The sequence below is a fragment of the Dermacentor albipictus genome, chromosome 9 (assembly GCF_038994185.2).
Source record: "Dermacentor albipictus isolate Rhodes 1998 colony chromosome 9, USDA_Dalb.pri_finalv2, whole genome shotgun sequence".
Lineage (NCBI taxonomy): Eukaryota > Metazoa > Arthropoda > Arachnida > Ixodida > Ixodidae > Dermacentor > Dermacentor albipictus.
This window is the reverse complement of record NC_091829.1, coordinates 121,364,818-121,380,960: the sequence shown is the minus strand read 5'-3', so window position 1 is coordinate 121,380,960 and position 16,143 is coordinate 121,364,818. Positions and strand designations below refer to the sequence as shown.

Sequence of the window (16,143 nt, the reverse complement as noted above, 5' to 3'; positions counted from 1 at the left end):
CACGAGGTCGTGGGATCAAATCCCAGCTGCAGTGGCCGCATTTCAATGAGGGTGAAATGCAAAAAAAGCCCATGTCGCGTGCATTGGGGGCACGGTAAAGATCCCCTGGTCAAAATTAATCCGGAGTCTCCCACTACGGCGTGCCTCATAATCGAATCACGGTTTTGGCATGTGAAACCCCAAAATTCAATTCAACTGGGCCACAAAGCCTGCAGTATGATGTAAGTAAATAAATAAATGTACAGTGTCTGCACAGCAGGCAACTTAAGGGTGGCACTCAGCTAAACCTTTGTTACCATGTTTAAATGTTTTAGTAATTTCTGCACTCGTTCTCATTTCACAGCTGTTCATTGCAACATTCATTGTGTGGTCATGGATAAGCACATCAGTGGGGAAAAGCAGTAGGGGTTATGTGGCACTCTGGGAAGGCAAGTACAATTTTGCAAGGCCAGAAAGTTTGGGAACACATGCTATAGTTAATCGCATGATGTCATGAAGTGCTTCATCACAAGGGTCATCTTGCTATCAACCCAAGCTGCTTGGGGGTTTATCTTGAGCACCATAGCCCGTATTTCACAGACTACTCAAAAGCAGTATTCAAACATTTGGGATTACAACACCTCATGCTTTTCTTTTCTTTTTCTTGCCTTGTTGAGGAGGTATGCTGGCGTTTCTCACAGAAAATTTCGCTTCTTCTTGCCATTGATGGCAGGTGAGTGAGCAGCTTAGAGGTGGTTCTCTCAAAGGCACTTAAAATATAAATTTTAAAAAGTATTAATTTTTACCCATGAATACCAAAAACTACTGCAGATTCCAATTGAAGGAATTCGGTTCAAACTGAAAAGTGCCAAATTTAGGAATCTGGCACTTTGTGTGACCAGCCATTGTGGGTTGTGTGCTTAAGTCCTTTTACTCGTGCTTGGCAGGTACAAAAGCTCCCATGCGTGTTGGGGTGAGAGTGACATTTCTCGACCGGCAGGTTTTATTTTTGCCAGCCTCGCTCGTACGTTGCCCAAATACCGTGGACCAACCGCGTCATAACAAAGGGGATTAGATAAGGGAGCTTTGTGCGCATTCAAGTCATTTTCTCCTGCCTTCTCCTGCATGTCTTGCGGAAAAAGCGAAGGGGTTGGGGTAATGGGGTAAAAGCGTTGCCTTCCAAGGAAAAGCCCTCATTAGTCGATCCAAACTTCGGGACACAAACAGAACAAGGACACAACCAGAGAGCCTATTCCAAGAGGCACAAAATGTCTGCCGATTGTGGACAGAGTAAGATTCGAGGAATTTGTGGGGGCCTCTTCTTTTGCAGGCCAGTGTTGAGGTTTTTTGACATTGACATGCATGCCACTTGCCCACCTCAAATGCCTGTGCCGATATGCAGCATGTACAAACTTCAGTGTTTACTGCTCTCTATTCCCCATGGTGGCAAGCGAGGAAGGGACATTGGAGAATATAAAAGAAAGGGAATTTGCAGAGTATATTCTCTGGACAGTGCAGGACAAAACTGAACGCATTCTTTTCTGGCAAATGCAATGACCTCAGTGGCCGTGCCTCTTGGATGCAGCACTTAAACTGCTTTCCTTTCCCGTATCTAGCGACAGTGTGGAGCACAGCTTTTTTCTAATAAGAATGATAAACAGAAAGGAGCGTGGCCAGCTCTCTGACGAGAATTTCTGCATGTGTGTGCATGTAATTTAACACATTTTTAATGTAGTTAATTTGCCTCTCTGCCTTTATGACAAGGAAGCGTTATCATTTTACTGTTTCGTTCCCAGTATAAATACGTATGAGCAGTTTTTCTAAGGGCCGAAAATCCTGAAAGACAGTACTGTAAAAAGAGTAGATGCCGTTAAGTGCTGAATTTTTCAATGAAAATAAATGTTGATAAATATCAATAAGTTCCTTCCAACTCTCATAAAACTAGATGCCCAAAAATTCAATCCCACCAACCATTCCTTACCAGCATAGTACTCATCATTTGAAGACCTTGATGCCACATCAGCGTAGGCAATATGCATCAAGGACCGTATCGTACTTTCTTACTTCACTCCATTTGCTTTCTTAGAGTGTATGTAGGCCTCTCTCCTTGGGTCCAGGCCTCTCTCCTTGGGTAACTTCTGAGTTACGCCAAGAAATTAAAATGAAAAACAAGCTTTACAATATCTTTTTAAGTTCTCGTTCAACAGATGACCTGCGGATGTTTAGGAAATACAGGAATAGGTTAACAAAAAAACTACGCCAGGCACGCGCAGAATACTACGCTAAATTACTTGAAGTTACAAATGGTCAACACAATTTGCTGTGGTCAAGATTAAATTTTCTACTGAGACGTGAACAACGACAAGCTGCCCCAAGTACGCTAAAACTAGATAATAAAGATATATCTGGAGAAGAGCTAGCACATGCCTTTAACAACCTTTTTACAACCCTAGCTCATAGCGACCCGCCACGCGATTCCAATAAATACATTAATTCTTACAATAATGAAACGATATTTCTGAACCCGGTTACAACAGAAGAAGTTATATCAGTAATACAAAACCTTAATAACAGCCGTAGCTATGACATTGATGGAATTCAAGTAAGGCCTGTGAAGCATGTTGTAGGAGTCATTGCACCTGTTATTGCATATATATTTAACTTATGCTTAGCTACCAGCACATTTCCTGATAAAATGCAAATAGCCAAAGTAACGGCTCTGTATAAGAAAGGAGACCGCAATGATTTAGGAAATTATAGACCAGTATCTATACTCCCAATCTTCTCAACAGCTTTTGAGAAAGTTCTATATACTAGGTTGTCGAATTTTATAATTAAGCATGACCTTCTGTCACCGAATCAGTTTGGGTTTTGCAAAAATAAATCTGCCGAATTAGCGCTACTTGAACAAAAGGAATACATACTAACACAGTTTGAAAAGAAAGCCTTCGTTATTGGTGTCTTCATGGACTTCTCGAAGGCATTCGACTTAGTGAACCACACCATACTGCTAAATAACTTAGTGTTATGGTTTTCGGGGACAGGCTCAAACGCTTCTTAAATCATATTTATCCCATAGAAAACAGGCTGTCTGCATAGACAATATGAAATCTGAACTAAAATCTGTTACTTCTGGCGTCCCACAGGGCAGTATATTGGGACCGTTACTATTTAATATGTACCTTAATGATATCTAACATTAACTCCACTGCTAAATTTGTTATCTGCGCTGACGACACTAGCATCTTTCTTGCTGGGAATGATTTAGATCTTGTTCGAGAATGCAATGACACTATGAACGAATTACAGAAATGGTCTGAATCCAAGTGCATGCGTATAAATGAAAAGAAGACACAAGCTGTCATATTCCACCCTAAAAATGAGCCAGTTCCCTCACCCCTCGAGATTAAGCTGAATTCACGACGTATAGGTGTGGTTGAGCAATTTAAATGTCTCGGAGTAGTTTTCTCCTCCTGTATGTCTTGGGAAAATCACGTGGACCATATCACAACAAAACTGGCTCAAATAACTGGGATCGTAGGCCGGCTCAGTTACGTTCTTCCAAGGCAAGTAAAATTACTCCTCTACAATTCACTTTTTTACTCCTATTTAAACTATTGCCATTTAGTATGGGGCACAGCCACAATTAGCTGTCTTCAGCGCATCTACATTTTGCAGAACAAGTTCCTTCGTCATGTTCACAATGTCCCCTGGGGCTCACCGAGCGCGGATCTCTTTCTGCAAAGTAGTGTGCTGAAGATCCACAACTTGTACAAATACCGCTTAAGTGTTCGGTTTAAACTGGAAACACGGAGAAGCGTAAACCACATACGTTACCTTGCTGATTTACGTACCCGAGAAGCGACCTACAAGACAAGACATACGGAAAATTGGGTAGTGCCAACCCCTCGAATAAATTCCGGTAGAGAACGCCTACAATTCACTCTTCCTTCCCTCTTAAATGCTTATGTACATAATAATTTTGATCTTTTCAGTGCGTCAAATGGTGCTTTGCGTACTATGTATGTTACCATGTAGGTTCTGTTCTTCATTGTGGTGAATATTGTCTAAATATTGTATAATTTTGTTATGTTTTCTTTTGTATTTGTTCATTATGTATAAGTGTTATTAGACAGCAATTGCCTTTGTTTTCAAAGCCTTGCTGTGAAGCCACTGCCAAGCGAAAGGGGGCTGCGGCTTTGTCAAGCTGTTTCTGACAGCTTTTTCTGCGCCTCCTCTGTCTGTATTTGTACAAGGCAGAAATAAAGAATTTGAATTAAATTGAATTGAATGTAAATAAACCTCCTGTTCCGTTCCTCGTCCTCTCGACCTTGTACTTTTCACTAAACAAGCAACCCTCATCAAGTAAGCTTGAACAACACCGTGGGTCCTCTTAGCCTCCCTGTGACGCCCCGGTAGCATAGACCAGCTACCTGTTACGAGATGCACAGGTGGTGTAGGCTGGAGAGCGACCCTCTGCGTGATGCCAGACTCTTAGGATATGACCCCCGGCTCCTACAACTTGTAGACGGCGGTGAGATTCACCTCATGCAAGCAAAACGAAGACGGTCCATGCTGAAATACCCTAGGGACAACGTCATGTCCAACGTCAGTCTTGCCTTCTGCGCACTCCACTAGGCTTCGTAACCCTCGGTCGACTCATCTGCAGTTATTGTTTCTAGGAAGGCGCTGTTGTCCAGTTCATCTTGCAGCGGAGGGTCAGTAGGGGTGCACAACAGGCAGTTGGTGTCAGAATGCTTTCTCCTGGACTTATACACCATGGTGATGTCGAATTCCTGGAGAGACTCTATCGGGCTATGTGACCTGAAGGATTCTTTAAATTTGCCTGCCAACACAAGGTGTGGTGGTGGCTTACCACTTCAAAGTGCCTGCCGTATATGTAAGGCTGAAATTTCACCATCACCCAAATAATCGCAAGGCACTGTTTCGCCATCGTAGAATAATTTGCTTCCACATTTATCAGTGTCTGGCTAGCGTAAGCTATTAGTACTGTGCTTTCAGCTCCGTCCTTCCTTTGAAGTAGCTCGTCACCGAGGCCTACGCCACTTGCGTTGGCGTGGATTTCCGTCTCGGCGTCTTCATCGAAGTGTGAAAGCACCGGTGTCGTCCTGCCGCATTTCCCATTTAAAGTCAGCTTTCGTGAGATGAGTTAAGGGTTCCACACTTCATGAAAGTCCTTTACAAAGCCCCTGTAATAGGCACACAGGCCAAGGAATCGGCACACTGCCTTATTGTTGATGGGCTGCTTTAACTTTGTGATTACAGCTGTCTTGTGTGGTAGAGGGTGGACTCCAGACTTACTGATGACGTGGCTTATGAAGAGAAGTTCCTCATAAGCGAAATGGCACTTTTCTGGCTACAGGGCGAGTCCACATGACTTGATCGCCTCTGGTACTGTCCGCAGCCACTTCAGATGATCTTCTAAATTTGTGGCGAAGACTACAACGTCATCTAAGTAGACAAGACAGATCTGCCACTTCAGTTCTGCCAAGACTGTGTCCATCACGTGCTGGAATATTGCTGGGGCAGAGTCTAAATCGCATCACCTTAAACTCGAAGAATCCATCTGGCATCATAAACGCGGTCATTTCTCGATCTCTTTCGTTGACTTCAATTTGCCAATGACCAGTCTTGAGGTCCATCGATGAAAAGTACTTGGCATTACAGAGTCGGGCTAATGCATCTTCTATCCGTCGGAGGGGGTATGTGTCCTTCTTGATGACTTTGTTCAAGCGGCGATAATCAATGCTTGAACCACAGGAGATGCCCACGGGCTTTTTGACGACTGGATAATGTCGTCATGCAAAATTTCGTCGACTTGTTGTCTTGTACCGTATATACACGATTGTAAGTTGACTTTAATGTAAGTCGACCCCCCATATCGTATGTGACAGGAAAAAAAAAGAAAAAGAGCATAACCGCGGGCGCATTCCATAACGAAAATTTGTTTGTAGCTGTCATGGTCACTGGACTACTATACTCCTGACTAGTGCTGCCATCGTCATTGCTGCTACGGTCCCGAAGCACGTCACCGTCCAGCAAAATTTCGCAGTTGCATACATAAATGCATTTGCTTACATAAGTCCACGCCAGAAGCACCCAACCACACAGAGCCGTCAGGGAGGCTCTTTTGACATGTCCGGTTGGCGTAAGTTTGTGGTCTTCTGCCGCCACCACTCATACTTACGGCGGAGCAGGTCTTTAAAAGGCGAAGATCCAGGCTTATCTCATGACCATGTTGCACGTCACTGGCAGGGACCGATCACGCATTTCGGCGGCATACGCCGCAAGCTTGGCCTTCGGCTCCGGAAAGTGTCCCGACTTCGGCCTGTGCAAACCTCTTCGCTTGCCGTCACAGGTGAAAATTTTGCTTCACTGCCGTCGCCACTCTCGCACCACCCATTAAGAAACATCAAACTTGCAGCCCACTGCGCAGTTATTTGTTTCTTCAGCGTAAAGGATGGCAGCCCTCTTCAACGCCGCTGTGAACGAGCGCCGAATGTTTAGTGGACTCGGAGCACTCATGATGACCGAGGAAGCACGGAAGTAGCACGTGACCGGCAGTCAAATGGAATGCATGAAACCAAACAGCTACAGGGAAAGAGAAACATGCGAGCCATGAGCAGTGTTTGCTCCTGTCTGCTCCTGTCCGCTCTTCCATGAACTATCGATACTCCCCGCAAGCACCGCTGTTCTGAGGGTGCCGCCGCAAATGGAACAGTGGCACTTCCATGAACTATCGACACCCCCACAGTCGCCCGTTCCCTCGCCCCTAATTAAAAGGGGTGCGACCCAGACCTTGCGAGGAGCCAGGATCCAATTAGGTGAACTTGATTGGATCGTCACCAATATCTGCCATTCCCCACCACAGGGAACTAGAGAAAGTTATTTAAGTGCAAGCTTTAGACCAAGCTAGGCAGTCTAGAGTTTATTTGTTTCTTCAGCGTAAAGGATGGCAGCCCTCTTCAACGCCGCTGTGAACGAGCGCCGAATATTTAGTGGACTCGGAGCACTCATGATGACCGAGGAAGCACGGAAGTAGCACGTGACCGGCAGTCAGATGGAATGCATGAAACCAAACAGCTACAGGGAAAGAGAAACATGCGAGCCATGAGCAGTGTTTGCTCCTGTCTGCTCCTGTCCGCTCTTCCATGAACTATCGATACTCCCCGCAAGCACCGCTGTTCTGAGGGTGCCGCCGCAAATGGAACAGTGGCACTTCCATGAACTATCGACACCCCCACAGTCGCCCGTTCCCTCGCCCCTAATTAAAAGGGGTGCGACCCAGACCTTGCGAGGAGCCAGGATCCAATTAGGTGAACTTGATTGGATCGTCACCAATATCTGCCATTCCCCACCACAGGGAACTAGAGAAAGTTATTTAAGTGCAAGCTTTAGACCAAGCTAGGCAGTCTAGAGTTTGTTTCTTCAGCGTAAAGGATGGCAGCCCTCTTCAACGCCGCTGTGAACGAGTGCCGAATGTTTAGTGGACTCGGAGCACTCATGATGACTGAGGAAGCACAGAAGTAGCACGTGGCTGGCAGTCAAATGGAACGCATGAAACCAAACAGCTACAGGGAAAGAGAAACACGCGAGTCGTGAGCAACGCATTCAAGCTGAAGCTGAGCCTACAATATGCTGGAAAGCATCGAGGAGCTAGTGCCGTCCAGTATCACCTGGGCCGCCTAGCCATGTCTGAACTGCCAGTTACTAGTTGGCATAAGAGACAACAAACCAGCGTCTGCAACGAAGCTCACGGTAGTTCCCCTCAAGTTAGCTTAACCTGCTCGAGGGAAGACGTCAGACCTAGACTCCCGGGAAACCCAGCCCAGATCGGCATGCTGGCACGAGATCGGCATGCCGGCGTTCTTCGAGAAAGCTCTGCCGTTGACTCCAAGCTTTATGGACGTGCTGCAGCTACTTGGTCATGCGTATGCCATCATTTGCTTTCTTTGGAACTCTGTTTAGTTGACCACTGTTAAGTGTATTTAGTGTAGTGTTAATTTCTATATTTACTGTTAACTGTTCGTTGTATTTCTTTTGTATTAATCATTGATCTAGATTACGTGCATGTGTGTTAGTGTTCTTGTGTTTTTGTGTTTCTTTTAATCTTTGTGTCATTGTCAGTCGATAAATATTTGTTTTTCAGTCTTTTTCCCGACTCTGACGGAACGACCAACCGGCTTGTATGCCCCGTCGACGACTTTGTGCCGACGGCAAACGGGTGACAAGCAGTGACAGTGTTCCATCCTCCTTCCTGTTGTCCGGTGTACATTTTTAACGCTGTTTTTAAACATCACGGGGAGGTTTGGATTTATTTCGAAGACTGGTTTGGGAACTATGGTCGTCAAGGTAGATGCGGCAGAATCGAAGAGGACTGACGCATTGCTGGTTTCCACAATTTCTTTGAGGTGTGTGATCATCATGTCCTTGTTGACGTGTTTCAACTCCTGGCAGAAGTCGGTCAGCATCACTTTTGCTTTTCCTCCATGCAGCGATCCCTGTTGCGGCGCAAATTTCACGATCAAGCAATACACGTTAATCACTCTCGATGATGCCTTGTACATCTGTGGGTGCTTTGGTGCCAACAGAAATGACAATGCTGGAGCAAGGTGGCATGCTCACTTGATCTTCGAGCACACTTAAGGCGTGGTGAATATGAGAGCTCTCCAGCGGTATCATTTGATCTTCGGACAGTGTTATTGACATCGACTTCAGGTCGAGGATTGCGCAGTGTTGGATCAGGAAGTCCATGCTGAGAATGATGTCTCGTAAACACTGTTGGAGGATAATGAAGGTGGCAGGGTAGGTTCTGTCATGTACTGTAATTCTTGCCGTGCAGATTCCAGTCGGCGTTATCAGGTGTCCTTCAGCTGTCTGAGTACAAGGCCCTTCACATGCAGTATTAACTTTTTTTCAACTGGGCAGCGATGGGTTGACTCGTAATGGAATAGTCGGCTCCTGTGTCCACTAAGGCGGTGACTGTGTGGCCATCAAGAAGCACATCGAGGTCAGTGGTTCTTTGTCTTGCATTACAGTTAGGTCTTGGCGTCGGATCACGGATGCGTCGTGTTGAACTGAAGCTGCCTGGTGACGCCGAACGGGGCAGTCGTTGAGGGCTCCACTGAGCAGCGGCGAAGTAGTTGGCATTATTGCGAGGGCGTTCACCTCGCTGCGAGCGTGGAGTATTGATGGCAAACTCTCGTAGTTCCATTTCACGGTATGGGCACCGACGGTAGATGTGGCGCGTTGATAGCAGAGTGGACAGTGGTCCGAGACACGCAAAACATGTCTTCCTTGGAACGCTGTGCTTGGTGGCGATCAGGCATGCTGGCAGCGGCGATGTTGGACGACGGGAATGCGGTGCAGCAGGACGCTAGCGTGGGCACAGAGGGGGACCATGGCAGCATTTGTCATCTCTTTTGGCTGGGGTTGCGGTGATTGTGACTGCACCTAAAGAACTCGAAGTGATCGCTGTAGTTCCGAGGCCACCTGAGGTTGTGACGAAGGTAGAATCTTGCACAGTTCTTCACGCACGATGGCCCTGATGGTCTCTTGAAGGTCACTGGAGCCCAGTGCTTGGATGGCACACTGCAGTCTGAGCACTTGGCTGTTATGTTGCCTAGTGCACATTTCCAAACTATTCTCAATTGTCGTTGCCTCTGTCAAGAACTCAGCTATGGTCTTCAGCAGGTTGCGGGTCAGTCCGTCAAAAAGTTCTTGCTTGACACCCCACATCAGGAAGCAGACTTTTTTCTTCTCCAACGTTTCCGGGTCAGCATTCCGGTAAAGACGGGTCATCTCTTCCGTGAAGATCACGATGGTCTCACTGGGCAGCTGCACTTGGGTTTCTAGTAGAGCTTGGGCTCGCTCTTTTCGCGCGACGCTTGTGAATGTTGGGTGGAAGCCTCTGCAGAACAGGTCCCACATTGTTAAGGTGGTTTCTCGATTCTCGAACCACGTCCTGGGGGCGTCTTCCAATGCGAAAAAGACATGGCGCAGCTTGAGTCATCATCATACATGAGTCATTGAAGTTCCCAGAGTAATTGATGGTGCCCGCACGTCTCCCAGAAAGTACAACACAATTCGTGTCGCATATACAATCAGATTACACAAGCTTTGGTGGCAACAGACAATGCATGGAACCATTGATAACGGTCCAGTAGGTTCCTATCATGCAGGCGCGTCTTGCACTGAGTGATAACTTTATGCTGTTAGTGGGTGAAATGAAGTCCCTTAAAAAAGTATAAATAAATACACATGTCAATATTCAGTTCAGTGATATTTGAGTATTAACGCACCCTTAATAAAAAGGATGTCAGCACTATTGGCAGTGCTGAGACTGCAGCGGAAAGCACTATGCTTGGTGGCGACGGCTTCTCTAATTTATCAGTCCAACAGTCAAGATGGCTTCCATGCTGTAAAAGACATGCAAAAGCAGGGGCTGGCCGTGAGGAACCTGTGTCATAGTATCTTTTCAACTCCACAGCTCAAGGACACCTCCATTAAGACTGCTGCTTCCTCGGGTACCTTTCTGGGCACCAACCACACTGAAGGAACGGTTCCCACAAACCCCAACCGTGAACACTCCCAACATTCAAATATTCATTTAAGGATTTTTAACAAAAGGTTACACTGTATTTCTGCGCACCTTATTTAATAAAAGGCACACTCGAATTTGCATGCCTGTTACAATCGTAACTTATTCTACTGAAAACCAAAACGAAACCGACTCTTGCTAAAAAAAAGTTCAATTCAAGGTGGCTAGCCACACTGCCATCAAACGGGTCGTCTGAAGAAAACAACGTCTGGAGACATCACAAGCCCGATCATGGTGCATGGAATGCCCTCCTGCAGACGATAGTTTCGTGAGCCTTCAAGAAGTGGGGTATTTCTGATGCATAAAATGTAACTTAAGATTGACTTTCTGTGGTCAGTAGACAATGAGAAGGAGGTGTCGTCGGACTCCGACAGTGACCAGCCTTTAAGGTTCAGCTCTGTGTGCATCTGTGTGCCTTTGTAGGCCCCATAATATCATTTCAACAGGGTATGCATCGATTCTGGTTTCATTACTTGGTGTGCGCGGTAGAATTGGTGCCAAGTTATTGTTTTTCTATATTTGGACCGTAATATAACTGCACGTTACAATCAGTGGCACAGTAGAATTGTGTAAATACTATCACATGGTAGTGACGTTAAAGAACACAGTAGCAATACTGTGAGAGGCAAAACTAGCTTTTATTGGGCGAACCTGTGCCGACAAGGACAGGCTACACTTAAAGCACAACGATAGCGGCGAACACAGTCGGTGATAGTCGAAAATCTGATCAGCGGGTCAAGCGCGTCTGCTTTTATAGATCAGTTGTCGAATGTTCCATGGCTGCCCTGGGAACCACTGGGACCCGCGTGTCTTCCACAAAGTTCTACACTATTTGCGTCAGGTGATGAAATCAGATAACATAAAGTTCGGCGACAACAGACAGTGGATTGAAGCATCGATAACTTTCCAAAAACTTCGGATACATACAGGCGCATCCCACACTGTGCGATAACATTTGTTAGGCGGCGAAACGTGGTCGCCCGATAAAGATAAGTACACGTGTCATTACCCCCCTCTTAAAAAGCATTGACCCGATGCTGCAAACAAACGAAAGAAAAGTACTCGTAGCAAAGAAAACAACAAAATAAGGAAGTTTGTCAGCGTTCGTAAAAGGGTGTAAGGTGCACCACGTAGACAACGTCAGATCGTGCGCGGTGCCGCTGTGAAGGCGAAATGCCGTCTGGCACGACCTCATAGTCCAGTGTGCCAGTACGTCGGATGACCTTGTAGGGTCCGAAATAGTGTCGCAGTAGTTTCTCACTGAGTCATCGTCAGCGTATCAGGGTCCAAACCCAAACACGGTCGCCAGGCTGGTACTCGACGAAGCATCGTCGGAGGTTGTAGTGTTTCCTGTCGGTCCTCTGCTGGTTCTTGATCCGCAGGCGGGCGAGCTGTCGGGCTTCTTCAGCGCGCTGGAGACGGGTAGCGATGTCAAGATTTTCCTCGTCAGTGACGTGCGGCAGCATGGCGTCAAGCGTCGTCGTCGGGTTCCTGCCGTAAACCAGCTTAAACGGCGTGATCTGTGTTGTTTCTTGCACCGCCTTGTTGTAAGCGAATGTTACGTACGGCAGGACCGTGTCCCACGTCTTGTGCTCGACGTCGACATACATTGCTAGCATGTCGGCGAGGGCCTTGTTCAAGTGCTCCGTGAGACCATTCGTCTGCGGATAGTAGGCAGTTGTCCTCCTGTGACTTGTCTGGCTGTATTGCAGAATGGCTTGCGTGAGCTCTGCTGTAAAAGCCGTTCCTCTGTCGGTGATGAGGACTTCTGGAGCACCATGTCGCAGCAAGATGTTCTCGACGAAAAATTTCGCCACTTCGGCTGCGCTGCCTTTCAGTAGAGCTTTAGTTTCAGCGAAGCGGGTGACAGAGTCCATCTCCATGACGATCCACTTATTTCCGGAAGTTGATGTCGGAAACGGTCCCAACAAGTCCATCACGATCAGTTTAAAAGGTCGGTAAGGAGGCGTGATCGGCTGTAGTAATCCCGCTGGCCTTGTCGGTGGTGTCTTGCGTCACTGACAGTCTCGGCATGTCTTGACGTAACGGGTGACATCGGCGGTTAAGTGCGGCCAGTAATGCCTTTCTTGTATCCTCGATAGCGTCCGGGAGAAACCGAGGTGCCCAGCGGTCGGATTGTCATGTAGGGCGTGCAGTACTTCTGGACGCAGCGCTGACGGAACAACAAGAAGGTAGCTGGCGCGGACTGGTGAGAAGTTCTTCTTCACGAGTAGGTTATTTTGAAGCGTGAACGAAGACAATCCACGCTTAAATGCCCTAAGGACAATGTCGGTGTGCCCTTCCAAATACTCGACTAGGGCTTTTAGCTCCGGGTCTCCTCGTTGCTGTTCGGCGAAGTCTTTCGCACTTATTATTCAAGGAAGGCGTCATCCTCATCTTGCGGCGATGGGTCAATGGGGGTGTGTGATAGGCAATCGGCATCTGAGTGTTTTCGTCCAGACTCGTATGTTACAGTGATGTCATATTCTTGTAGTCTGAGGCACCACCGTGCCAGCCGTCCTGAAGGGTCCTTTAAGTTAGCTAGCTAACACAATGCGTGATGGTCGCTGACCACATTGAATGGCGTGCCATATAGGTAAGGGCGAAATTTCGCTGTAGCCCAAACGATGGTGAGGCATTCCTTTTCGGTTGTAGAATAATTGCCTTCCACTTTTGACAACGACCGGCTAGCGTAAGCTATCACGTGTTCATGTCCATCTCTTCTCTGGACTAGGACGGCACCGAGGCCTAGGCTACTGGCATCAGTGTGCATTTTGGTATCGACGTGCTCGTCGAAGTGCGCAAGTACGGGCAGCGACTGCATGCTTCGTTTGAGTTCTTGAAAGGCGTCGACCTGCGGTGTTTCCTACTTGAACTCAACGTCACATTTAGTTAGCTGTGTCAGTGGCTCAGTGATGCGTGGAAAGTCCTTGACAAAGCGCCTATAGTAGGCACACATGCCAAGAAATCTACGCACTGCCTTCTTGTCGATGGGCTGCGGGAACTTTGCGATGGCAGCTGTCTTCTGCGGGTCGGGGCGGACTCCAGACTTGCTAATGACGTGGCCTAGGAACAGAAGCTCATCGTAAGCGAAGCAGCACTTTTCTGGCTTCAGAGTGAGCCCTGATGACTTGATGGCCGCCTAAGGTGATCATCAAAATTTCCGACGAAGACAACGATGTCATCCAAGTAAACGAAACAGGTCTGCCACTTCAATCCTGCTAAAACCGTGTCCATCACATGCTGGAATGTTGCAGGCGCCGAGCACAGTCCAAATGGCATAACCTTGAACTCGTAGAGGATGTCTGGGGTGATGAAGGCTGTCTTTTCGTGATCTCTTTCGTCGACTTCTATTTGCCAATAGCCAGACTTGAGGTCCATTGACAAGAAGTATTTCGCATTGCAGAGCCGATCCAATGCGTCGTCTATCCGTGGGAGGGGGTATACGTCCTTCTTTGTGATCTTGTTCAGACGACGATAATCGATGCAGAAACGTAGGGTTCCATCATTTTTCTTCACCAGGACAGCAGGGGATGCCCACGGGCTTTTCGACGGCTGGATGATGTCGTTGCGCAGCATTTCGTCGACTTGTTCTCTTATAGCTTCACATTCTTGCGGCGAAACTCGGTAAGGGCTCTGGCGGAGTGGTTGAGCGCACTCCTCGGTGATTATGCGATGCTTGGCGACTGTTGTTTGTCGAATCCTCGATGACGTCAAACAGGCTACACTTAAAGCACGACTATAGCGGCGAACACAGTCAGCGATTGTCGAAAATCTGATCAGCTGGTCAAGCGAGTCTGCTTTTATAGATCAGTCGTCGAACGTTCCAGAGTAACTACTGGGACCCACGTGCCTTCCATAATGTTCTACACTATTCGCGTCAGGTGATGAAATCAGATAACATAAGGTTCAGCGACAACAGACAGCGGATAGAAGCATCGATAACTTTCCAGAAACTTCGTATACATACAGGCGCGTCCCGCGCTGTGCAATAACATTTGTTAGGTGGCGAAACATGGTCGCCCAATAAAGATAAGTACACGTGTCATTACGATACCTCTAATTCCAGTGAGACGGTGCCACATAATGCCAGCAGCTAAAGGGGGATTGCAAACAAGTCTGTACTCAGCTTTATGAGACGTGTTAACCATTTTGACTGTGTCCACGTTTTCTTTCAGTTTTGCACCCTTCACCACAACTTATATAACAGTTGCTATAGCAATATAAGTAAAGGTGCCATTATCAAAATTCCTAGAACGATGCCATGACAAGCAATCTCCTGGACACAATGCGTAGGAAACAAGCATAAGTCGCAGACTCGCAGCACTAGTCACTGGTGGAGCAACCAAGACAGTAATAGTCGCGCAATGATGGAAAGAGAATGTTTACTTTTTATTCCTGCGGGTGCAGCCCAGCTGCAAGTAATGCTCAGCAGTTTGCTTGATGTTGGTGCTGATCGCAGCTAGGTGACACCAAGATTTTACACGGCGCCCATCATTCCTTCTTCATACAATATTAACAGTTCAGGGGGCTTCCAGATTCACATTGAATCTCTTGGTATGGTTGGTTCGGGAAACAAGGTGTCAATGACCAGAACCTCTAGCCTAGTCTTATCATTTTCTTGTGACCCTCACAGGAGACTTAAGCAACATTGAAGGAAAAATCATTGACAAATTCTCTCACTGAGCATACTGAAATCATTGGCCACAATATTGACTGATGTAATGCATGCATTATTGGCACTGAGTCGAATTGGATCGCACATTTTCACTTAGAATTTTTCCACATTCAAACCACTGCTAGAACACTGATGGCAGCATCCTATTGACTACTTTCACTTGCTGTCTGCATCAGCATTTTTAGGTTTATTTTACCTGCCAACGGTGACCTGCCACCATTGTGAACAAGGCTCTCATATGGGAGCTGAAGTGTTTTTTGTTTCTTTTAAACATTTATTTCTGTGGTCAGTGTCTGGGTTTCTAACACATTTGTGCCAAGTCCTTTCTTTCATAAAAATACAACATAGCACATTTACTGAGGCAGCAAAAAGCATGCATTGTTGTACAAAGCAACTTGGCATTAAATTCGGACAATCTGGGTTAAGTGCACTACGTTATTGCGAGTATTTTGTGGCTTCAAGGTTGCTATATATTGTCTGAGCATTACCTTTACTGCATGAGCTATGTGCATGGCATTTGTGTCTCAAATGCCCAGAAGTCAGATCATCGGCACTGGGGATGTGCACAAGTGCCCCAGACTTCTATGACTTTTTTGAAAGACAAGGTATTGACGCAAAAGCATCAAATGGCCCATTGAGGGAGAAAGTCAGCGTCTGTTGTCTCTAGGAGCGAAACGGCAGGTAAATTCCCATTGGCTGCGACGCCACGTCATGAGTGCACCTCGACGGAGCGGAGCGAGTGAAAGGGCACATCTGCTGCAGTGCTGGCACGCCAGGTGTCGCATAAGGGGAGAGGGCACTGCCGCAGTGCCTCGATTCCCCGCTTACTTTCACTCTCAGAAGCTGGCACGCTGTCCGTACCTCT

The 16,143-nt window shown here is 46.9% G+C and overlaps 1 protein-coding gene across 1 annotated transcript in view; it reads left to right on the top strand.

Annotated features, from left to right (window-relative positions):
• Positions 1-16,143, top strand: part of LOC135912598 (WASH complex subunit 2-like) — a 278,899-nt gene that overhangs the window by 76,321 nt on the left and 186,435 nt on the right. The window lies entirely within an intron of this gene.